This window comes from Oryx dammah, unplaced genomic scaffold (genome assembly GCF_014754425.2).
Source record: "Oryx dammah isolate SB20612 unplaced genomic scaffold, SCBI_Odam_1.1 HiC_scaffold_10, whole genome shotgun sequence".
Taxonomy (NCBI): Eukaryota; Metazoa; Chordata; class Mammalia; order Artiodactyla; family Bovidae; genus Oryx; species Oryx dammah.
Genome location: NW_024070194.1, coordinates 6,760,501 through 6,784,369, shown reverse-complemented (window position 1 = coordinate 6,784,369; position 23,869 = coordinate 6,760,501). Strand labels below are relative to the sequence as shown.

At 45.1% G+C, this 23,869-nt stretch overlaps 1 pseudogene; it reads left to right on the top strand.

The window, feature by feature from the left end:
- Positions 1–22,444, top strand: part of LOC120869422 — a 51,001-nt pseudogene extending 28,557 nt beyond the window's left edge.
- Positions 22,445–23,869: the final 1,425 nt, after the last annotated feature.

Below are 23,869 nucleotides of genomic sequence, written 5' to 3'. Positions count from 1 at the left end.
CTGACCAGGGATCAAGCCTGAGGCCCCAGCCGTGGGAGTGCATAGTCTTAACCTCTGGACCGCCAGGGAAGTCCCAGCAATTGTACTTTTAAAGTGTGAAAGATAAAGGGAAGGCTTCTTACTTAACTTGCAGTGTTAAAACGTTGATAGCAGCATGTTAAGTTGTGTACATGCATACTATAATACCTAAGCCATCACTGAGAAAAATATACAACAAAATACCCTAAAGTATTATAAATACATCAAAATGAAATTTAAAAAACATTTTAAAAAGCCTCGGGAAGCTAAGAAAAGAGAAACAGAGGGAACAAATTGAAAATAAAAATTTAAATGGCAGACTTTAGTCCTAACCCATCAATAATTAAAGTGCCAATGGCCTAAATATATCAAAAGAGGACTAGAGTGGATTAAAAAATACTACTCAAATTGCATGCAGTGTGCAAGAAACTCACTTTGAAACTAATATAGGTAGGCTACAAGTAAAAGAATGAATACAGTGTGATGTAAACATTACTCTAATAAAAGCAGGAGTGGTTATATTGGTAATCGATTAAGTAGACATCAGGCAAAGAAAATTACTAGAGATGACAAGGGGCATTGTATAATAAGATCAAGCCACCTAGAAGACGTAGTAATCCTAAATGTGTGTGTACCAAACAACAGAGCTTCAAATTACAGGAAGCCAAAACCGATGATACCGAGAGAAACGGATAAATACATAAGCATAGCTGGAGACCTCAACGTCTAACACATCAGTATTTGACACCCTCTATCAGTAATTTCCATATCCAGCAGACAGAAAATCAGTGAAGATATAGTTAAACTGAACAGCACCATCAATCAGCTGGACCTAATTGACATTTATAGACTACTTTATCCAACAACAGAATATACATCTTCCCAAGCCCACATGGAACATTTACCAAGGGAGGCCATATCCTGATTCATAAAGCAAATCTTAACACATTTAAAAGAATTCAAATCACTAATAGTATATTTTCTCATCATAATGCAGTCAAACTAGAAATGGAAATCAATAACAAAGACAACAGGAAAATCTTCAAACATATGAATATTAGACAGTGCACTTCTATATAGCCATGAGTCAAAGTGGAGGTCTCAAAAGAAAATTTTAAAAACACATAGAATTGAATGAAGATGAAAATACAACATACCAAAATTTGTGAGAGGTGGCTAAAATCATACTGAGAGGAATTTAGAGTACTAAATGCTTACATTAAGGAAAGAGCTCAAATTAGTAATCTAAGTTATTACTTCAAGAAACTGATAAAGATGAACAAAGTAAACCCAAAGTAAGCAGAAGGAAGAAAACAGTAAAGAGCAGGATTCAATGAAGTGGAAGATAAAGACAATAGGGGGAAAAAGGCAATGAAAAAAGAACAGCGTCTTTGAAAATATCAATAAAATTGATAAACTAGCAAGACTGACAAAAGAGAGAAGAAACAGCTAACACCAGGAATAAAACAGTATCACTACAGATCATCGAGCCATCAATGGGATAAAATAAGGGGAAGCAATAAACAACTTAATGCTCATGAATTTTATACTTAGAGAAATGGACCAATTAATCAAAAACCGCAAACGACCAGACTCAAGATGCAATAGGTAAATTGAATAGTCCTAAAACTATTTATGAAATTGCTTTTGTAATTAAAAAGCTACTGAAAAAGAAATCTCCAGATTGTTTCACTAAAGAATTTTATCTAACATTAAAAAAAAAATGTAACACCAACTTTACGTAATCTCTTCCAGAAAATGGAAGAACACTTATCAGCTCATTTTATTACCTTGATGCCCAAGTCAGACAGAAACAATACAGAAATAGAAAACTACAGGCCAATATCTTTCATGAATTTAAACAGACTTCTCAAATATATTAGCAAATTAAATACAACAGTGTGTAAAGAGAATTTTATAATATGAGCAAATGGGATTTTTTTTCCTCAGATATGCAAGACTGGTTCAACGGTCAAGAAAAAAAATATCATCCCCCCAAAATCATTTTAGTTGAAGAAAAAGCATCTGTTTCATGATAAAAGTACCCAGAACCCAGGAAAAGGGGGTAACTTTCTCACAAAGAACATCATTAAAAACTCCTTCACGTGCAAATTTCCAACATGCCTCCAGCCAAGCCTTTCTCCTTCCATCTCACCTTGCGCTGCTAATGAGGATGCTAAATTATACACCTGGACAGACTGTTGCAATGAGCTCTATCCTCCACATGTGGGACAAGCAAAGCTGGGAGAAACTCTCTCTCTCACCAGATGAGTGGTCTTCAGTCTCCTCCCCACCCCATTTCTATGTAGAATGAATGGTTTCAATTTAATTAAAACCCTCCAGTGGCTTTCTGTCTTCCCTGTTAGCTCAGCGTAAAGAATCCTCCAGAAATGCAGGAGATCCCATTTGGATTTCCTGGGCTGGGAAGATCCCCTGGAGAAGGGACAGGTTACCCACTGCAGTATTTGTGGGCTTCCCTGGTGGCTCAGGTGGTAAAGAATCCACCTGCAATGTGGGAGACCGGGGTTCGATTCCTGGGTTGGGAAGATCCCCTGAAGGAGGGCATGGCAACCCACCCCAGTCTTCTTGCCTGGAGAATCCCCATGGACAGAGGAGCCTGGCAGGCTACAGTCCATGGAGTTGCGAAGAGTCGGACACGACTGAGTGACTAAGCGCGCACACACACAGGCTCTGTAATGGGGAGGGGGAATGCAGCGAGAAATCCCCATCGCTACTAACTACAAGAAGAGAGCAACTCCTGCTCCAGGGAGAGGCAACTCCTGCTCCAGGGAGAGGCGCGGGGAGTCCTCCAGGGGAAGCCCATCCTCCCTGCTTCGCTGGCGCCCAGAGAACCCGCTTGAGAGCATCCTTCCTTCTCTGCCCCAAAGGAAGCGAGAGCGACCCAGCGGGAAAGAGGCAGCAGATAGATGGAGAGGCGCACGGGCAGGCGCCCGGACACGCACAGACGTGCAAATACCCAGATTCAAGCGGAAGCTAAATATAATGACTTGCTTAATTAAATATTGACTTTTAACTCAAAAAGTGATTAAAACAAGTTGCAGGAAAGGCTGCCGAGAGAGGAGAGGGGCAGGGAATATTCAGAACTCTCAGGAAGGTGGAGGAGGAGAAAGGGGATTGTCAAAATGGGCTTGTCCTACTGTGTGCTTCCCAGGTGGCGCTGGTGGTAAAGAATGCTTGCCAGTGCAGGAGATGCAAAAGACAAAGGTCCAGTCCCTGAGCTGGGAGGATCCCAGGAGGGCGTGGCAACCCACTCCAGTATTCTTGCCTGGAGAATCCCATGGACAGAGGAGCCTGGTGGGCTGCAGTCCATGGAGTCGCAAAGAGTCGAACACGACTGAAGCAACTTAACACACGCTTACTGTATGCAGGGGGTGTGGTCTTCAGCCTCCTGGTAAATAGGAAATTGCAGACAGAGGTCATTGGGCAAAACTAGGATTTGTGGCTATCTGCTTACTTTTAGATAACATCTTTTTTCCCAGTTGCCCTCCAAGTATACTAGGAGTTTTGGGCCCCCAGGAATTGAGTTGTTTCTCTGAATGTTCCTGAAACGTAACGCAGTACTTGGCAAGAGAGCGCGCTCTATAAACATTTGCAGAGTGAATGGCAGTGAGTGTGCACGAGCAAGCATGCACATGTGCACGTGAAAGCACACGTGTGTGTCTGCTGCAGGCAGATGCTGTGGATCAGGCCTCAGGTCAGGACTTAGCTCACCAGCTCAGACACTCGCAGGATCAGAGAGTCTGCAGAGTGCCCTCTGGTCACGTTCTTCCCCGCAGCTCACTTCCCAGTTCTCTCGGTCCAAGGCCTCGGCCTAAGTTTCCCAGGTTCCCTGCAGGCAGGTGGGGATTCCTGGCCCCATTCGGGAGCGCAGGTTCCTCCTGGGAAACATGAGGGGGCTCAGGGGTTCAGATGCCCCCTAGCCTGGGGAGTTGCTCAGCCACTGCTGGGCTGGGACTCAGGATAATTCTCAGAAACTCCCACCTCCAGATTCTGTAGCCTCTCCCACCTCTAACCCCACCATCCAGGACAGCCTTTGTCCTCTGTGTCCCTCCTCACCCTGACGTCATCTCTGTGATCCTCCTGGTCCTGGCTGGATAATCAGGCTTTTCAGACTCCTCACACCACTCCCCACTCCCTCATTGGTTTAACCTCGAGGGGACCTTTCTCTCGACACCCGCAAACCTGTTTTCCTCCTCAGACCAATTCCCTTTGTGCAAAATGCCCATCTGTATCTATCTGGCTGACCCTTAATGTTCTTCTATTTCCTGGATTCCTATGCAACAATAAAAAAAATTTTTTTTTTTATTTCTATCAAGAGCTGAAAGATCCCTGGGCCATTTTAGCTTGAGCACTTTTCTGTTGAGTTTAGGTTGCAGCGAAGGGATTTTATGAAGGTTGTAAAAGTCAGTCTTTCATCAAGTCAAACAAATTGGCATATGCAACAGAAAGGTTAAAAGTAGGAAAAATGGTTGCAGCCTGGCACGGTAGCTCAGGGGAGGGCAGGCATAGAGCTGGCACAAGGGGGCTGTAACAGTTGCTTTTCAAGAAGAAAAGATGCTACAGGAGTCACCTTCAGAGCTGGATTCAAACTCCTCAGTTCCGGGAGTGGGGACTGGGCACGTGTTTTAAAATAGAAATGCCAGTATCATCTACAACAAACTCATGTTAATTCTGCCCGAGTTTTCATTTAGACATAAACTGTCTCGTATGTAGGACTGTAATTACATTAGGGAAAAAAATCTGTTTATGTCTTGAGAAATTATGATAATGAAAAATAACAGCATAACCCCCCATTAAGTCAGAAGAAAGATAATTGTATTTCATGCTGCCTCCCTGAGCTGTGCGTTGACATAGAGATGGAATTATTTTGGCAAAATAGGGCTCCTCTTTGCAAAGAGGTACCCATTTTCCCCCTTAATTACACCTAACTGAATAGTCTGATTTATACTAATACCCAATGCCTAACAGTGCATCTTCATGAAGGGAGGATTAGATTGGGAGATGGAAGAATTATAAACTGGCTCCGCTAGTCATCCATGTACTATTTTATGTATGACCTCAGAGAGTGACGGTGATTACTCTAAATTCTCACCATCACGAGTTAAGACACTACTCTGAGATCATAGATAATAAAGCAAGCAAACAGCCACCTTTATCTACCAATAATTCTCTTTTGGATAAGCAGATGAGGAAGATTAAACATGTGGACTTTGCTGTGTGATGAAGCAGACCCACAAGCATCAGTGCACAGGTAATTGTGTTATTGGACTTCGCTGGTGGCTCTGGGGTAAAGAAGCCGCCTGCCAATGCAGGAGACCTGGGTTTGATCCCTGGGTTGGGAAGATCTTCTGGAAAGGGAAATTGCAACCCATTCCAGTATTCTTGCCTGGAAAATTCAGTGGGCAGAGAAGCCTGGCAGGCTACAGTCCATAGGGTCTCAAAATAGCCAGACACAACTTAGTGACTAAACAACAACAGTGGCAAAGTATTGTGTATTATAACAAGTCATTTCGGGCTTCCTGTAGCTCAGCTGGTAAAGAATCTGCCTGCAGTGCAGGAGACCCGGGTTCGACCCGGGTCTGGAAGATCCCCTGGAGAAGGAAATGGCAACCTACTCCAGTATTCTTGCCTGGAGAATCCCATGGATAGAAAAGCCTGGCGGGCTGCAGTCCATGCGGTTGCAAGAGTCAGACACAAGTTAGCGACTAAACCACCACCACCATAATGAGTCATACCCTGGGCTTCTCAGCTACAGATCTCTATGGGCAAAGTACAGCTTGGGGGCCTGGTGGATAATAGGTTTCTGAAGGGTTTGAAAAGCAGGTTCCATTGGACGATAAGTGCAATTCGATTTGGGTCTCCCTCTGTGACGGCATGTCTTGTTTCACAATCACTTTCCAGAAAATTCACTGAATGAGCTGATTAATGTGATTGCTGATTTAATAAAAGCAGAGCAGAGCAGCCCCAGGGCTGAAATTCTAATTAACCTGACTCTGCAAACCACCATCCCATCCCCAGGCCTCAGTTTCCTTGAATCCTTCTGGAACTCGGAGTCTCTGTCTTCCTCTTCGCCTTTCAAAGGCTCACGTGACTATATTGGTTCCACCTGAATAGCCCGGGCAAATCTCATTATATTCCCAGGTTCCAGGGGTTACAGCATGAGCGTCCTTGGGGGGGCAATTATTTTGCTTATTTCCACACGTGGATGCATATGGAAGGGTTTCCCAGGTGGCTCAGTGGTAAAGAATCTGCCCGCCAATGCAGGAGACGTGGGTTCGATCCCTGAGTTGGGAAGATCTTCTGGAGAAAGAAATGGCAACCCAGTCCAATATTCTTGCCTGGGAAATCCCATGGACAGATAAGTCTGGCAGGCTTCAGTCCATGGGATCGCCAAAGAGCCGGAGACAGCAACTAAACAACAAATGCCTGTAGAAAGTGCATTTCAGACAGGGAACAGTAGAGGCAAAGGCTGTGAAACACTAACGAACTTAATTTGTTCAGGAGCTTTAAGGGACTATCATAGCCAGGCAGGTGAACTTGGAGAAGAGGGGCGGATGAGGAGGTCAGAGAGACAGTGAGTTCCAGATCAAAGAGAGCTTTGCGGACAGTAGAAATGTGTTTGGGTTGTATTTCATGTGCCAGTGAAACTCACTGGAACATTTTGAGCAGGGGTGTAAACATATCTAATGATTTTTTTTTTTTTTTTTTTTTTAAGATGACGGGCTTCTGTGTGCCACAAAACAAGGATGAAGTGAGAAGGCTACGGTCACGGATCATAGTGACTTGGAGCAGGATGGTGGCACTGGAGGTCATGAGAAGCTGCCAGCGTCTGGATAGCTTTAAATGATTGAAAAAAAAAAGACAAGCAGAATTTTCTGATGATATTAAAGATTTTTGGATTCTCTTCTAGCTAACAGAAGCAGTGGTTTTGGAAAACTTCATCTCTCCTCCAAGATGCCTCATAATCCTCCAACTAAAGGCAGCTGGAGTAAAAAAAAAAAAAAAAGAATTAATCCACATGCCTTTGCAAATACCTCCTGATCAGTCCCCCCCTCGGTTCTCCACAGCCCTTGCCACACTGATGCAGACATACACAATGATGGATAAAAACTCGATTTATCCATAATCGAAAGAGAGAAAGGGAAGAAAAAAGGACACCTAGCAGATGTAGAACCATTTTGCTGGAATTTGAAATAATATTAATAGTAACACAGAAAGGATGTCTTCAGCATAGGATGTGTGAAAAATACTGCTCCGAAATTGAGGGCTTGGGGGGTAATTTTGTGCTTTGCCAGCATCCTAGGGAGCACACACAGCCCTGAAGTTCACGGACGAGTCTCTGCCTCCTCCTTCCATGCACTCCGAGACCGCACCAGGCAGCCTTGGGGCTCTGACTTTGTTTAGCTGCGCAGGGTCTGACTGCCTGGGACTCACGCAATAGAGATGAATGAAAAATGAGGCTTGTAATTACTTTCAAAAGACACGCAGCCTGGGTTTGCCTTGTGATTAAGTTGCTAGACCTTGGAAACAGCACTGGCATCAAGGGCATGCAACCCGCATTTGGAAGGGTCCCTGTTTGGCTTAATTCGGTTTTAAAATTCCTAACATTCATTGAACAAGGGTCCCCATTTCATTTTGTGCTGGGAAACAGTCTTTCTCATTTTTATTGCAGTTGCTCAAACCCTTCTCTCAAAAAACTTTCAGAGGGGAAGGGTGACCTGGGGGACATTCCTGGGACTATGGTATGGAAGGGTTTTGGGTTCTCACGGCAGCTCCTGGATGGTTGAGGATGATGGCCCTGGGGTCATGAGTGAGGCCTCAGCAGAATGAGACTGTAGGGTAAGCCAACCTTGGAGGTCCATCCCCACAGGAGGGAGGCATTATTTTACTCAAGTATAGACAAAATTGGGGGCACTGAACAGAAACTGCTTCAGTCCCAAACTTATCAACAGAGCAGCCAGGGCCCAGTGAGACCCTGATCAAACCCATCCTGAAGCAGAAGAAATGGATAAGAGAGGAAGAAATGAATGAGGAGTATCTAGGCCAGACTCTAATGATGTTCCATCTTTAGTCAGGCTCAGATCCTGAAATCATGACTTGGTTCCCAGGACATAACCTGAGCACTGGTAAGACTTGTGTGGTTTAGCCAAGACAATGGTGGCTTGTGGATTCCACTGAGTGGCACACCCAGTGATCAAACACTTGGGGAGCTTGTGTTTCTTAAAACCTGAGATGGGGCAGACCTTGTTCCTTGGAAGGTGGCAGGTTCAGCTATGTTTGGGGCCCAATGCCAGATAAAAATGCAGAGTCCTGTGTCCAAACATTCTAAGACTTTCAAGATAGTAATAGTAGAGTATTAAACTAAGTAAGGGCCAAAGAATTGATGCTTTTGAACTGTGGTGTTAGAGAAGACTCTTGAGAGTCCCTTGGACTGCAAGGAGGTTCAACCAGTCCATCCTAAAGGAGATCAGTCCTGGGTGTTCATTGGAAGGACTGATGCTAAAGCTGAAACTCCAATACTTTGGCCACCTTATGCAAAGAGTTGACTCATTGGAAAAGACCCTGATCCTGGGAGGGATTGGGGGCAGGAGGAGAAGGGGACGACAGAGGATGAGATGGCTGGATGGCCCCACCAACTTGATGAACACGAGTTTGGGTGAACTCCAGGAGATGGTGATGGACAGGGAGGCCTGGCGTGCTGCAATTCACAGGGTCGCAAAGAGTCGGACACGACTGAGTGACTGAACTGAACTGAAGGGCCCCTCTGCGTGTGGGACTCCGTGCAGCTGTGCAGATAGTATGCCCATCCAGCTGGCCCTGGAGGATGAGCTCGGCATTTATAAATGTCTGGGGTCAGGTTCAAGGTTAGTGAAAAGGATATGCAAATATGCTCCAGCTCAGGAGGTGCGCAGGTAGCACGTGACTGGCATAAAGGGACAGATTTCCCCATGGTTCTCACCCCCTGAGGATCCTGGAGGAAACCATGATCATCTTGGCAATGACTCCATCGTTGGAGTAAATATGATTCCTCCTGAGACTACTCTACAGGCTCTAAGATTATACTGTTGTTCAGTCACAAAGTTGTACCCCACCCTTTGTGACCCCATGAACTGCAGAATGCCAGGCTTCCCTGTCCTTCAGTGTCTTCCAGAGTTTGCTCAGATTCATGTCCATTGAGTTGGTGGTGCATCCAACCATTTCAACCTCTGCCGCCCCCTTCTCCTCTTGCCCTCAGAATCTTTCTGAGCATCAGGGGCTTTTCCAATGAGTCAACTCCTTGCATCAGGTGGCCAAAGTATTGAAGTTTCAGCTTCAGCATCAGTCCTTCCAATGAATATTCAAGGTTGATTACCTTTAGGGTGGACTAGTTGGATCTCCTTGCAGTCCAAGGGACTCAAGAGTTTTCTCCAACACAATTCGAAAGCATCAATATTTTGGCGCTCAGCTTTCTTTATGGTCCAACTCTCACATCCATACATGACTACTGAAAAAACCATAGCTTGATTACGTGGACCTTTGTCGGCAAAGTGGTATCTCTGCTTTTTAATATGCTGTCTAGCTTTGTCCTAGCTTTCCTTCCAAGGAGCAAGAGACTTTTAATGTCATAACTTTACACACTGTCTACAATGATTTTGAAGCCCAAGAAAATAAAATCTGTCACCGTTTCCACATTTTCCCTGTGTATTTGCCATGAAGTGTTGGGACCGGATGCTACGATCTTCATTTTTAGAATGTTGAATTTTAAGCCAGCTTTTTCACTCTCCTCTTTCACCCTCATCAAGAGGCTCATTAGTTCCTTTTCCCTTACTGCCGTTAGAGTAGTATCATCTGCATATCCAAAGTTGTTGGTATTTCTTCCAGCAATCTTGATTCCAGGTTGTGAGTATACATATATATACACACATTTTATATATATATATACACAATATTATATACACACAATGGAATATTACTGAACCATAAGAGTATAAAATCTTGGCATTGCTACCATATCAGTGCCATTGCTATGACATAATTCCCTTGAGGGAATTATGCTACATGAATTAAGTCAGAAAGACAAATATCTTATGACTTCACTTATATGTGAAAGCTAAAAACCAAAACAAATGAACAAGCAAAACAAACAGCCTCATAGACCCGGAGAGCAAACTGGTGATTGCCCGAAGGGTGGGGAGTGGGGGGATGAGTGAACTGGATGAAGGGGATTAAGAGGTACAAACTTCCAATCATAGCATAAATAAGCCACGGGGATGCCATATACCAAATAAGGAATATAGTCAGTAAGACTGCAAGGCTGCGTGGTGACAGAGGGTTCCTAGACTTAACGATGGTGAGCATTTTTTAATGTACTTAAATGTTGAAGCTGAAACTCCCATACCTTGGCCCCCTGATGCAAGGAATTGACTCATTTGGAAAGAGCCCGATGCTGGGAAAGACTGGAGGTGGGAGGAGAAGGGACGACAGAGGGTGAGAAGGTTGGACGGCATCACCGACTCGATGCACGTGAGTGTGAGTTCTGGCTCTTTATTGTTGGGGTGGGCTTTTCTCGAGTTGTGGGCAGCAGAGGCTGCTCTTTGTTGTAATGCGAGGGCTTCTCACTGTGGTGGGGGTCTCTTGTTGTGGAGCACGGGCTCCAGAGCAGGGGCTCAAATAGCTGGCAGCGCACTAGCTCATCATTGTAGCTCACAGGCTCTAGAGCAAGGGCTCAGTAGTTGTGGCGCACAGTGCTTTGCTGTCCCATGGGATCTTCCTGGACCAGGGATCGAACCCATGTCCCCTGCATTGACAGGTGGATCCTCATCCACTGTGCCACCAGGGAAGTCCTCCTCCATCTTCCTTAACACAGCTTATTTTATAATAATAGTTGCCAATTTTATAATATTCATTGCTGTTTCTCCAATGACTGTCCCTTAGAAAAGTGCAACCATCATTGAATGGATCTGAAGAGGGTCCCTGTGTACAAACTCTGCTCTTGCCTTGTTGCCAGCTGTGTAAATTTGGATGAGTTACCACCTCCTCTGAGCCTCAGTTTCTTTTTCTGAATACAGAAACAAGGCCAACCCCAAGGTGAGTGAGCCAAATAACCCACAAGAGAGGAGAATACCTGTTCCCTTCAAGGGAGATGGCAGGCATCCCTCTCTCCCTCTCTCCCTTTCTACCCACAGCCCCTGATTTAATTCAGGAGGATCATCAGCTCCTGCCTGGACAGGCTCAGGATTCCTTTCGACTCACTCCACCCCAGCCTGGCCCCAAAGATAAGGAGAAACGGGATGGGAAACAGGCTGGAATTATTGCCTGCCTTCCCAGCCAAGTGCTATGGGAATGTGTACATCCATTTCCTCACTTCCCTTAAAAAGACCAGGTAACAACCAGATGGAGGGAGAGCTGAGCCTCTCCCTTTGTGTAAGTAACGAAGTGGGCACTAAAACCGAGGACAGGAAGGAAGGAAGGTTGGTTTACCTGAATGAGCCTGGGAAATAAGACCCACTAGTGCCGCTATGCAAGCACGTCCACAGCCATTGCCTTCTGGGGATGAAGGGCTAAGTCACTTCAGTCACGTCCAACACTCTTTGTGACCCCATGGACTCACTAGCCCGCTAGGTTCCTCTGTCCATGGAATTTTCCAGGCATGAATACTGGACTGGGTTGCCATGCCCTTCTCCAGGGGATCTTCCTGACCCAGGGATTGAACCCGTGTCTCTCGCGTCTCTCCTGCATTGGCAGGTGGGCTCTTAACCACTTCACCTGGGGATGAAGACACCTATAGATTATTCAGCAATGACCCTGGAGTTTCTAGGCAGCTTCTGGGATGGGGAGCATGGAATCACCACCCCAACCCCTTTCCCCACTGCCCTCCAACTCCTCCTAGCAGGAGGATCCAGCGCACGTTTTAACTCCAATTTCAGCTTAATCAGCAGCTGCTGTGGTTGCCTGGGGACCCCTATCTTTTTACATGTTATTGTAGATCAGTTGCCCACCGCTGCAATAAAGAACTCTCACTGGGTTGTCTAGAATTTCTAAGTCAGTGCTGCAGAGAGGCTGGTGGATAAACCAGGCAGGCTCCCTGCCAAGGGTGATAAGTGCTCGACTCAAGCAGGTGACCCTGGGGTCCTTGCCTCCTGAGATCAGCCACTCCCCAACATCTCAAGGAGGGAAGTGGCTTCCCTGCTATGAGACTGATGGAAGCACATACACCGTGGCTACCTGGCATCCCTTGGCATCCTTTAGTCTGGATGCTAACACACTCACCAGCTTTAACGACTTTTTGGTTCCCAACATGGTTCTTGCAATTACAGGGCCGAGGAAAGAGGGGCAGATGGTCGGATATTAGATCAGCGATCATCAAATTGGAGTACTCAGACCCCTGGGGGCACTCGGTGACTTTGTAAGGGTTCACAGGCACAGACCGTTTTAAGAGAATCAATATTTAGACCTCTCGCAACTGCCGTATGCTCTCTGTGGGTTCTTTTGCACATTCTCTTTTACAAACGCCCTTCTCCCCCTTTATAAAAGGAAGATTGATCGGTTGGGATTCCAGCAGAAAGCAGATGGCACTCATATTGGCTAATTGGAGGAGAGCTTCACATAGGTACTATTTAAAACTTGTGAGCAGAGTGGAGGGGAATTACAAAGGGTATTGCGGGGCCCTGGCTGTACCAGCGGGACCCTGGGTTGGGTGAAGTTGGGGAAGGTTTCTGGGACTTAAAGGCAGACAGGAGCTGTGACCTGGAGGGGATGCACGCAGCTGAGGCCACTCCCTGTGCGATCCAGTAGAATGAAGACCCGCCCTCATACTTCGTCTCCCACCCATTCTCCCCACACATCGGCAAACTCATTCAAAAGCCAGAAAGCAAGGCAGCCCATTTCTGTGGAAAGCACACAAAGCATCGAGTGACATAACTGAAGCTCTTCAATTCCCATCTATTTACATGGATCAAGGTCCACTATCCTTCCTGTGCCTCGCGCTCAGTCGTGTCCAACGCTTTGCAACCCCCATGGACTGTAGCCCACCAGGCTCCTCTGTCCATAGGATCTCTCAGGCAAGAATACTAGATCGGGTTGCCATTTCCTTCTCTAAGGGAACTTCCCAAGCCAGGGATCGAGCCTCTGTTTCTTGCGTCTCCTGCACTGGCAGGCGGGTTCTTTGCCAACTGAGTCACTTGTGAAGCCCAAGATTCACCATGCTTATATCAAATCAAACTAAAGTTATTTTTTAGAGGAGGGAATAGCTGAATCTTGTCTCTTTATATCAACAATATTCATTTGTGACTATGTGAACAAACAGCCCTGCTCACAATATTTATATTGTTTTGATCATTCATGCACTACTCACAATTAGAATCATATATTAAACATTGGGAGTGTGTGGTCACAGACATTTGTAAATTTTCTATGTTAACTCACCCATGTTTTTGTGGCATTGAAGATCAACGAAAGATTTCCAAGCATAAAAATAGAGCACGTCCCCATCAAATTCTGCCAGAAAAGGACAAGTTTGAAAGAAAATGGAATAATGAGAAACTTCCATCAATTAGAGCTGAGTTTCTCATACATTTTCCAAATCATTGATGATGTATATCAAATTTCTGTGGTCCTGAGCTTCCACCAGACATACTTGAAAAGTGATCTAAAAGTTTTCTTTTAGAATATGAATGTTAAATATTTCTGGTGCAGTGATTTACATGTATGTTTTAAAAATTAGGTGTTAAAAGTGTGTGTGGGGTGGTTACATGGATTTTTAAATGCAGAAGGAAATAGAAGGGATGAATTTGGAGAATTCAGCAGGGGTCCAAGGGTGATGTGGGTGCTTCATGTGACTGGAGATCAGGGGATGAAATAAAATAAGAATCTAGAAGATGACCAGGACAGACCTCATCTAGACCCCAATAAGAAATAATATGATGTCAGAAGATCTCTGGGGTCAGAATAGATTTCATAGAGAGGACCCAAGGCTTACCCAGGGCTCAAGACCAGGGTGGGGGTTTGAACACATCAGGGGAAACGCTGCCAGGACATTTTAGAAAGAGGAAATTGGCTTAAAGACCCTCAGTTCAGTTGCTCAGTCGTGTCCGACTCTTTTCGACCCCATGAATCGCAGCACGCCAGGCCTCCCTGTCCATCACCATCTCCTGGAGTTCACCCAAACTCACGTCCATCGAGTCGGTGGGGCCATCCAGCCATCTCATCCTCTGTCGTCCCCTTCTCCTCCTGCCCCCAGTCCCTCCCAACATCAGAGTCGTTTCCAACGGAGTCAACTCTTCGCATGAGGTGGCCAAAGTACTGAAGCTTCAGCATCATTCCTTCCAAAGAAATCCCAGGGCTGGTCTCCTTCAGAATGGACTGGTTGGACCTCCTTGCAATCCAAGGGACTCTCGAGAGTCTTCTCCAACACCACAGTTCAAAAGCATCAATTCTTCGGCGCTCAGCCTTCTTCACAGTCCAACTCTCACATCCATACATGACCACAGGAAAAACCATAGCCTTGACTAGATGGACCTTAGTCGGCAAAGTAATGTCTCTGCTTTTGAATATACTATCTAGGTTGGTCATAACCTAGGGGTCCTCTTTTAGCAATCAACAACTACAAAATGATAATGCTACAGTTATATATCCAGCACATATATTTTCTAGACACTGAGCTAAATATTTACTCCTCCATCTTTATGTATATACCCCACTCAACAATCCCTATAGGCTTGTGTGCACAGTCATATCTGACTCTGTGACCCCAAGGACAGTAGCCTGCCATCCTCTGACCATGGGATTTGCCAGCCAAGAATATTGGCGTGGGTTGCCATTTCCTACTCCAGAGGATCTTCCCTATTTAGGAATCGAAACGGAGTCTCTTCTGTCTCTGGCACTGGCGGGCGGATTCTTTACCAGAGCACCACCCAGGAAAGCTGGTCCCTATAAGGAGAGGCTTTATCATCATCATCATCACCCATTTACAGGAGAATGAGCTTGTTAATTACCTTGCCCAGATTACTCATCACCTGCTAAATGGTAAAACTAGACTTTTAAGCATTTAAACCCCAGTCTTCAGGTTCTGGCATCCTTCCTTTAACCACCAAACCGCATTACCGCCTCTTTCATTTGGTTGGTGGATTACTATACAGATATCTCATCTTTATTTCATGAGGCAAATAATTGAGCCCTGGCTGGTGCTAGGCCCTGTGCATCTTAACTGTGGGTTAAAAGACCCTCTAGAAACCCACTCCAGTGAGGTTTAATCACCTCCTGATGACTTGGTAAGGAGGGACAAACTCACCTTCTGAGCCTTGGAAGGTAAGCCATATTCTCTGCCATTCTCCCCTCATCCTCCAGCCTCGGGGCCCGGTTCCCCACCCACCTACCCTGACCAAGCCCCAAGTGTCTGCTGCACTCATTTCCATAACTCTTACCTGCTGCTTCTCACCACCCAGCCTCCACCCCCATGGAGTTTTGTGTTCTCTTTCTACCAGACATTTTACTGGAACTACACAATTTCTTCTCAACGACCTCCTCCTCAGCCCAGGTCCTAGCCCAGTGCTGAGCAACACGGACTGTGTGTTAGTGAGATTGCAGCCTGCTGTGAATTTCCAAGACTGATAGTGCCTTAAAGATAAGTGTATCTGTGTCCATTAAAGGTGGGTACTGCAGCGCTCGCTCTGTGGCTCTCGAGACACTGACAGCCCAGGCCCCCTCCACATTGCTGCTCGGCCGGGCTCATATAAGGCTTCTCACTCTTGCCTTAAGGTGCCTGCCCTGGATGGGCAGCCTGCGTCTGCATTCCAGCCGCAGGAAACTGGAAAGCAGCTTGCGGTCCTTGTGATACTTCCCAGAATTTGAACACGGAGCTTACACTCACGTTCCCACTGATTGAACTGGCCATGAGCCCCTGCACGAGTTCCTAACAGGCTCCGAGTGATCAGATAAGGCTCTGGGATTCCACGACTCCAGAAGAGATCATGGATACTGGGGGACCGCCAGGAAGGTCAGACCCAGCAGCCAACGTATTCTTTTCACTTGATCCTGACTCTTCTCCTTCCCCTCAACCTCCAACCCTCTGTGTCTCACTCCTCACGGGGTTCAGGGGCCAGGGCGGCTTCTCTCCCACTTTGTGACCAGCCCTCTTCCCTACCCCACCCCTCAGGAGAATCCATCTTCATTGTTATGAATATCGATGCTGAGAAGAACTCTCCAGGGACTTGTTGTCCACCAACTCAGAACACTTGGTATTTGTGGGAACGTGTTCACAGATGGCCCACCATTGATTTACCATCCAATTTTCATATTGTGAAGCAAAAAAACGTTTTCTGCTCTGTTAGTCTGTCAGCTGCTGCAGGCAGGCGACAAGGAAAGGTTCCCCCACTCCCCAATCAGACAGTTCGGTGACTCTGAGGATCACCAGCTGCTCAGACTCAGAAAGGATAGGCACACGGAGCAGAAGGTCCTGACCACGCCTCTGTCAGGGGGCTCGGTCGCCTGTGTCCACTCGGCTCAAGCAGAAAAGGAATTTAATAAACAGCAACAGGAAGCTCCCCAGCTCTCTGGGAGGGACATCAAATCAGGTTTCTGGGAGTTTCTGCAGCCGGGACTCCTGTCTCAGTTACACCGTGGAGCTCTGCAGTGTTAACCTGAACACTGGATTCCAGCTGTTTGGTCCCAGCTGTCTCTAGAGACAAGGCACGATGCCCCCATCACGAGCGCAGAGTCATCACTAACTCTGCTTCTCTGCATCACCAGCTTTCAGGGAAGCCTCCATGTGCCAACTGGCCAAGCCCTGGTCAGGTGAGAGCTCTACCTACAGGAGAGGTCGTGGAAGCAGGGGATGGAATGGCAGCTAAGACAGGAAGTCCCCCGCAGACACTGGCAGTGTTTAGATACGAGTGTCAAGCGCCATCTGCCCCTACAAGGATTAAGTCACAAGCCACTGCAGTCACTGACCTTCAACACATCCTGAAAGGAGCTCAGGCCAGAGATCAGGAGGGAGGCACTCTGGGCTCTGGGCAAAACTGGCAGAACACGTCACATGTTAGATATTTTCAGGAGAAGATCTTATGAGCCCAGATTCTTGCATCTCTCCGTATCTAGCAAAGCTCTAAAATCACTAACATAAACACCTGCTCCTTGTGACTGGCAACAAGCCTCTGCCAAAATACGAGCTTGACTGCAAGCACCCCCCTCATTCAGATCACTGACCTCCCTCAGGGCAGTTCATCAGAGCTTTCTGAGACGCTGTCTTCTGGGGTCTAGTCCTCATTTTGCCCCCAGAAAACAACTCAACTCTCAAGTTGTGCTTTTTTTTCCCCCAGTTGACATGCAGGGCAGCCAAAACCCTGCCAAGTGTCTCCTCCGAACAGGGCAGGTCTTACCCTTCTCTTCCAATTGTATTTGAAGTTCTGAGGACAATCTTGTTAGAAAGAATACTTGATTATTTTTCACTATTTCTGTATCCACTGGGCTCTTTGGTCACAAACAGGAGAGACTGGCTCTAGTTAACTTAAGCCAAAAAAAAAAAAAAAAAGAAGCTATGTTGGAAAGCTATGGGAAGGTCACCAGGTGAAACAAATTTGTGAATCAAGTTTTTGAAAAGAGTAGAACATGGAAGCTTCGGAATTCTAGATATTAGAGACCGTGACATATTTGGTCCTACCCTTGCTTCATGGTACTTCTCAGTACCTGAAACTATCTTGTTTGTCTGTAGATCCTTTATTTTCTGTTCTCTCAGATTGGGCAGAGATCACAGCTATTCTGTTCCATGGTCTCCACCGTCAACACAGAGCCTGGATTAAGGCCAGCTTCCAGGGGAAATGCTCAGGAAATATTTGATGAAAAGGGACACAGAAGAGCTAATGAAGATGATGAGCTGAGCTCCAGGATTCCCAATTCTCATCTGACTCGATGAGAATTCTAAGACTTGCAGGACCAGGACGTGTAGATCCAAAAGGGAAGCAACTTGGAAAGATTTGGAAGCTGAACAAAATAACCAACCCTCTTGTTTCCTCTTATGTTTAGACTTCAATCCAACCATTCATCCCCCAGGAGACATTCATCAGCTTTTCTGGAAGAAGCTGCCTTCTGCTTACTGTCGGATATCCTCAAAGTGCCAGGAGAAGATTAGTCGATGAGAAGACTCGGATCTAAGTGCAGCTGTTCCCTAGTGTTTCGGCACGAGGGATCGGTTTCATGGAAGACAATTTTCCCACAGACCCAGTTGGGGGGTTGGTTTTGGCGTGATTCAAGTGCATTACATTTACTGTGCACTTCATTATTATTACATCAGCTCCACCTTAGATTATCAGGCATCAGATCCCAGAGGTTCGGGACCCCGGTTTTAGAGAATATTGGGCTGTACCTGTCACTCCATGGAGATCATTTCTCAATACAGAGGAGCTATGACCTGGAGCAGAAAAACTGAGAACCTGCAAATGTAAAACACACTGGGACCGTAGGTAGAGGCATCTGAATTGGATCAAATTTTCCCCCCTGGAGTCCAATTTGGAGGCATTAATAGGCAGCCCAGTTTTTTAATGATCTCAAATATTTGGTTAAAGAAATGCTATAAATTTCTGCATTAAATCCAGCTGTTGTCATATTAAAAAACGTCAGCTGGTTGTTTATTCCTATGGTTTGCTCAGAAAGCAACAAAAGCTGGTGACCTATTTTGTAAGAAACTGCACAGAAAGGAACAATATTAAATTAGGTACCTGTCTATTCCTCCAAGCTACCCCATATTCTTTGCTTCACACTGAAATTCCTTCCCCCTGTTTATCCACATTGTTTCTTTCCAAGTAAAACTTATTACAAAAATTCCCCCGGGTATTTTTTTCCCTTTTCTTTTCTTGACTCTGGTTAAATAAACTATTGATTTTGTTTTCAAGGTAATTTAAGGAGGGAATATAGTTCTGATTTGATAAGTATAACCTTAATGCATTCAGAGTAAACACATTTTAGGGGTTCAATTAAGGCTTAAAAAAATAAAATTGACCAGATGATTGACTGTCATGGGGATGTGGAAGAGCATGGAGCTGCATGGTATTAATAACACAGACAAATTAGCTAAAGGGAAGTGAATATTAGTGCCTGGTTGGCTATTCCAGAGACATGTGCTTTATGAGGATGAATTAATACTCAGTTTCCCAGAAGGAAACAAAATAAACTAATTTTTGAGAAGCCAACAGTGCTTGTTCTAAATGGGCCAAGAAAGACTCTGGGTTTCCAACAGTGTCACCGTTCAAGCATCTGAGCGCCCTGATTCACGTCGCCTCTGACATCAGACTGCCAAAGGCCAATGGGCACACGGGCCAGAACTGCCTGTTGAAAGCAGCCCGTCTTCTCTTGCTCACATGAGGAAATATCCAGCATCCACCCACTGGTTGACTCTATAAATTATCCTGTAGCCTCAGACGGAAAGCGTTAAAATTGGGTCTCAACGTTTGCATGGAAACAGAAATAGGTATGTTTTATAGGCGTTACAGTCATCTATGTGTGCACACACCAAAGTGATGGAACACAGTGGAAGATTCTGTGGGTTGAAAATGCAGCTGCTTATAAATTACAGACTAGCACAAGACACACTTAGACTACACAGTGCTGTACAGACGTAAAGCATCGTCATCAGCATCATGGCTAGACTTTGAACGCCACTGTAAGCACTTTACACTTATTTTACTTATCAACGCCCTGAAATTAGTATTGTATCTGTTCTCATTTTACAAATGAGGAAACTGAGACGCAGGGAAATTAAGCAACTTTCCCAAGGTCAGGGATGGGGTCAAGTGCATGATAGGATTGACCCTTGTCACCTGTGAACTGGGAGTGGCCAGGTGCCTGACAAGGGCCAGTGGAATGTGACGGGAAGTGTGTGTCACTCTGGAGAGGATGTCACTGTGATCCATGATGTATCTTGCTTTCCTGCTGCGGTGACACTTTCTAGATGGTGAGGAACTGCCAATTTCAGGTCTGTACGTTAGGGTCTTGTGGAGTCAGATGCCCACTGCCCAGCCATGGACATAAATCTGAGTAGGTAATAAATGCTGTCGCTTCAAGCTACTGAGATCGTTTCTTTTTCCTCACATGGATTACATCAGATATCACAGAGAACTTTAGCCTCATCTAAATGTTTTCATTACTTATTAAAGGAACATATTCACATATCACTTGGGTAATTAGTTAATAAAAAGAAACCTAGGATGCTCTAACGGCAGAATTAATCTTGAGTTTGTAACCCAAGTAAAATAAGGCATCCTGGACATCTGTGTGCCCAATGGCTAATGATCAATAATTAAAGCTTCATTTTATATTTAAAGAATTTTGTTATGCTGATGTGTACTGCTCTCTTTTACCTCTTCTGATATAATTTAAGATATTCAGTTGTCTCCTTAAAGAGTGACTCGACCTAGTTTATGTCAAAGAAATCTTTTGTTTTCAAAGGCTTTTATAGCAACTTTTTCTATGTGGTAAATGCTTTGTAAATACGGAGCATTGGTAAAAATCTGCCTACTAATGCAGGAGACAAGAGAGTCATGGATTTGGTCCCTGAGTTGGGAAGATGCCCTGGATGAGGAAATGGCAACCCACTCTAGTATTCTTGCCTGAAAAATCCGGACAGAGGAGCCTGGCTGGCTACAGTCTATGGGGTCGCAAAGAGTCAGACACAACGGAGCACAAATTTGGCAATAACTCTTCAAGTATTATTAATCCTCCCAGAGTTCGTGGGTAAGGAAGCCAGGATTTGGTCTACAGGTGTGTGTGGGGGGGGGTGGGGAAGGGGGTGGGGGGGTGTTCAGAGTTCCAACTTCCTAAGGATCTAGAACAACCCATCAATAATTACTCAAGTGAATGAATTTCACTTTACCAATACCTCTCATTTGAATGTCACAGCAGTCCATTGGCCAAATGTGTCATTAGTATCCCCAAGTTATAAGAACTGAGTCTTGGCAACATGATGGGAAAAGGTGGTGGCAGAATTGGGCTAGAGCAAAGAACATACTCAATAAGCCTAAGGTTAACCAGAAACTCACCAAGAAAGCTCTGATTAAGGTTGATCTTGCAGGCAGTGAGAACATTGGCCATTCTGGAGCAGTTGGGAAGCTGGAAATATCAATCAGCCCCTGTTGACTCTGGGAAGGGTTATTACTATTCTTGTAGAAAGAACACCTCATGTTTCTTATCGAGAATGTGAACTGACTAGAATCCTCCAGCACATTCTTGGGGGAAGTATAAGGACATCTATCATTGCAACAGTTTCTCCTGCATCTCTCAACCTGGAGGAAACTGAGGACATTGGAATATGCTCATAGAGCAGAGAACATACTCAATAAGCCTTAGGTTAACCAGAAACTCACCAAGAGAGCCTTGATGAAGGAATATACAGAAGAGGCAGAGCATCTGAAACGGGATCCTGCTGCGACTCGTGAAAAAAATGGAGTGAACGTTTCTGAAGAAACTTTTAGAGCTATGAGCTAACTGTTCAAGAGGAAGAAGTGGTAGAATTGGTTGAAAAAATTGCTGCTGTTGAGGAAAAGCTAAATAGGGTTACAGAATTGTTTAAGGACAGTAAAAATGAACTTAACCAGTGCAAATCTGACCTGCAAAGTAAGACACAGGAACTTGAAACACTCAAAGACAGGAAACGAAATGACAGCTTGTTCAAGAATATATCACCTCGGCTTCGGAAACTATGGAGGAGAGACTTCATGGTGCTGTCAGCAGGATGCTTAACACAGTTGAAGGAAAGGCAGTTGATCAGCATAATGCAGAAGTTCAGGATGTTTTTGGCAAAAACTTGAACAGTCTGTTTAATAATATGGAAGAATTAAGGATGGCAGCACAAAACAAAGGCCATGCTGGAAGTTCACGAGGCCTCGCGTGGTACCCTGCTGATGTCCAGTGTGTCTGCATCAGACACCATTACTGCAGCACTTGGGTCTCTCACATCGATTCCAGAAGATATGTCTACACTTGTTTCTCAGACGTCTAATATGATATTGAAAGAACAGCCGTTAGCAGCAGAAAGTAAAACTGTACTTCAGGAATTGATTACTGACCTCCTCAGTTCGCTGGGAACAATCTTTATCCCCCACTGAGGCATCTATCCTGGAAATCAGTAGTCAACTGAACAATATTTTCAAGACTTCATCTATTGTGGCTGATAGAAGATCAGGAGGAGGAAATGGATGGCTTTCTTAGTACACTGTGTAACAATCTACACGAACTAAAAGAAAATACAGTTTCTTCCTTGGCTGAATCACAGAAGCTGTGTGAAAACTTAACTGAAGACGTGAAGAAAGCAAAGAAAATATATTTACAGGAACTTTACCAGTTAATCAGTCTTTGGGAGGAGAGATTCTGTGATTGGGAGGAAAAGTATAAAAACATCCAGAAAGCAGTTAGCAGTGTTCAAGAAAATACAGAGCAGTAAGCTGTTTTTACAGATTAATCTACAGATTAATTGTTCCCGTTTCACCACCATCACCAGGCCGACCATTGGCAACAAGAAGAACTAAGAGATACGGGGCATCAAATGCCAACTGTCACTGGAGAGGCCCAGTTGTCTATGAAGCCTCTAGTGCAAGATGGTGTCTCCTCTTTGCTTTGAACAGTGAAAGTAAGCAGGAAGCCCAATTGTGGAGAGCTCAGCTATTTTTATTCTTGGTTTTCTGTTGCCTGTCTTCTCAGTTCATTTCAGTTGCTCAGTCATGTCCGACTCTTTGCGACCCCATGAACTGCAGCACGCCAGGCCTCCCTGTCCATCACCAACTCCCAGAGTTCACTCAGACTCACGTCCATCGAGTCAGTGATGCCATCCAGCCATTTCATCCTCTGTCATCCCCTTTTCCTCCTGCCCCCAATCCCTCCCAGCATTAGTCTTTTCCAGTGAGTCAACTCTTTGCATGAGGTGGCCAAAGTACTGGAGCTTCCGCTTTAGCATCATTCCTTCCAAAGAACACTGATCTCCTTGCAGTCCAAGGGACTCTCAAGAGTCTTCTCCAACACCACAGTTCAAAAGCATCAATTCTTCAGCGCTCAGCTTTCTTCACAGTCCAACTCTCACATCCATACATGACCACTGGAAAAACCATAGCCTTGACTAGATGAACCTTTGTTGGCAAAGTAATGTCTCTGCTTCTGAATATGCTATCTAGGTTGGTCATAACTTTCCTTCCAAGGAGTAAGCATCTTTTAATTTCATGGCTGCAATCACCATCTGCAGTGATTTTGGAGCCCCCCAAAAAGTCTGACACTGTTTCTTTCCACTGTTTTCCCATCTATTTGCCATGACGTGATGGGACCAGATGCCATGATCTTCATTTTAGGCCAACTTTTTCAATCTCCACTTTCACTTTCATCAGGAGGCTTTTTAGTTCCTCTTCACTTTCTGCCATAAGGGTGGTGTCATCTGCATATCTGAAGTTATTGATATTTCTCCTGGCAATCTTGATTCCAGCTTGTGCTTCTTCCAGCCCAGCATTTCTCATGATATACTCTGCCTATAGGTTAAATAAGCAGGGTGACAATATACAGCCTTGACATATTCCTTTTCCTATTTGGAACCTTCCTTCTACATGTATACTAGAGAGTCACTGGAGACAGAAAACTATGAAGTGTTGCTTTTTAGAAATGACTATGAAAGTGTCTATCATTGCTATACCCTTAAGAGCCTAAGATCTATGCTTTTTGAAATTTTAGGGAGAGTGAGCCTACAATTTCAAGATACCTTCAGTTCAGTTGCTCAGTCATGTACGACTCTTTGCAACCGCATGAACTGCAGCACGCCAGGCCTCCCTGTCCATCACCAGCTCCCGGAGTTCACTCAGACTCATGTCCATCTTAAGTAGCAAAATTT